Here is a 2365-nt window from a genome sequence, read left to right on the forward strand (position 1 = left end):
TAGCCAATGACCGCAAAGCAGTCGTCTACATGAGGCCACATAGTTTTGGGATGCTCACAGCCCCCTCTTTGTGACCATCTATCATTCGTTGCCCTTCGGGCCTGGTCCTGAAAACTTAGCTTACATGTCGCTAGAGGCATGATTCCAGTGTCCCCGGAGTGAATAAGGTAGTTCCAAGTCTCGCATGCTCGTCTACTCTACAATTCCCTGGGATATCTCTGTGGCCCGGCACCCAGAACAGGTAAATTTTGAACAGTTCAGCCATCCCGTTGAGAGATCTGCGACAGTCGAGGGCGGTTTTTGTGTTCAGAAATACGTTGTCCAGGGATTTAATGGCTGCCTGGCTGTCTGGTTGGGTAACCTCTTCAATATGACCGTTTGGAAGTCATACCAAAACTAATATTCAAAATTTTAGACAAATTGGATAAGAATTGCGCCGTCTAGGACTCAAGAAGTCAAATCAGGTGATCGATGTATATGGCGGCAACCTTGACCTGACAAGGTTGTTGAAAGTCATACCAAAACGACATGTGCAAAATTTAAGCCAAATTAGATAACAATCACGCCCTATAGAGGCTCAAAAAGTTTAATCGGGAGATCGGGTTATATGGCAGCTATATCAGGATATTGTCTGACACAGTTGTTGATACGTTAAGGATATGTGCAAAATTTCAGCCAAATCGGATAAAAACTGCCCCCTCTAGAACTCAAGAAGTCAACATCCAAGATCGGTTTATATGGCAGCTATATCAGGATATGGACTGATTTAGACCATACTTGACACAGTTGTTGGAAGTCATACCAAAACGGTATGGAAGTCATACCAAAACGACTGTGCCCTCTAGCAGCTCATGAAGTCAAGATCCAAAATCGGTTCATATGGCAGCTATGTATGTGGATGTCATACCAAAGCGATATGTGCAAAATTTCCGTCAAATCGGATAACAACTGCACCCTCTAGGAGTTTAAGAAGTCAAGACCCAATATCGGTTTATATGGCAGATATATCAGGTTATGGACTGATTTAGATCATACTTAGCACAGTTGTTGGACGTCATACCAAAACGACATGTAAAGGGTGATTTTTTTGAGGTTAGGATTTTCATGCATTAGTATTTGACAGATCACGTGGGATTTCAGACATGGTGTCAAAGAGAAAGATGCTCAGTATGCTTTGACATTTCATCATGAATAGACTTACTAACGAGCAACGCTTGCAAATCATTGAATTTTATTACCAAAATCAGTGTTCGGTTCGAAATGTGTTTCGCGCTTTACGTCCGATTTATGGTCTACATAATCGACCAAGTGAGCAAACAATTAATGCGATTGTGACCAAGTTTCGCACTCAGTTTACTTTATTGGACATTAAACCAACCACACGAATGCGTACAGTGCGTACAGAAGAGAATATTGCGTCTGTTTCTGAGAGTGTTGCTGAAGACCGTGAAATGTCGATTCGTCGCCGTTCGCAGCAATTGGGTTTGTGTTATTCGACCACATGGAAGATTTTACGCAAAGATCTTGGTGTAAAACCGTATAAAATACAGCTCGTGCAAGAACTGAAGCCGAACGATCTGCCACAACGTCGAATTTTCAGTGAATGGGCCCTAGAAAAGTTGGCAGAAAATCCGCTTTTTTATCGACAAATTTTGTTCAGCGATGAGGCTCATTTCTGGTTGAATGGCTACGTAAATGAGCAAAATTGCCGCATTTGGAGTGAAGAGCAACCAGAAGCCGTTCAAGAACTGCCCATGCATCCCGAAAAATGCACTGTTTGGTGTGGTTTGTACGCTGGTGGAATCATTGGACCGTATTTTTTCAAAGATGCTGTTGGACGCAACGTTACGGTGAATGGCGATCGCTATCGTTCGATGCTAACAAACTTTTTGTTGCCAAAAATGGAAGAACTGAACTTGGTTGACATGTGGTTTCAACAAGATGGCGCTACATGCCACACAGCTCGCGATTCTATGGCCATTTTGAGGGAAAACTTCGGAGAACAATTCATCTCAAGAAATGGACCGGTAAGTTGGCCACCAAGATCATGCGATTTGACGCCTTTAGACTATTTTTTGTGGGGCTACGTCAAGTCTAAAGTCTACAGAAATAAGCCAGCAACTATTCCAGCTTTGGAAGACAACATTTCCGAAGAAATTCGGGCTATTCCGGCCGAAATGCTCGAAAAAGTTGCCCAAAATTGGACTTTCCGAATGGACCACCTAAGACGCAGCCGCGGTCAACATTTAAATGATATTATCTTCAAAAAGTAAATGTCATGGACCAATCTAACGTTTCAAATAAAGAACCGATGAGATTTTGCAAATTTTATGCGTTTTTTTTAAAAAAAAGTTATCAAGCTCTT

This window comes from Stomoxys calcitrans, chromosome 2, assembly GCF_963082655.1.
Source record: "Stomoxys calcitrans chromosome 2, idStoCalc2.1, whole genome shotgun sequence".
NCBI lineage: Eukaryota > Metazoa > Arthropoda > Insecta > Diptera > Muscidae > Stomoxys > Stomoxys calcitrans.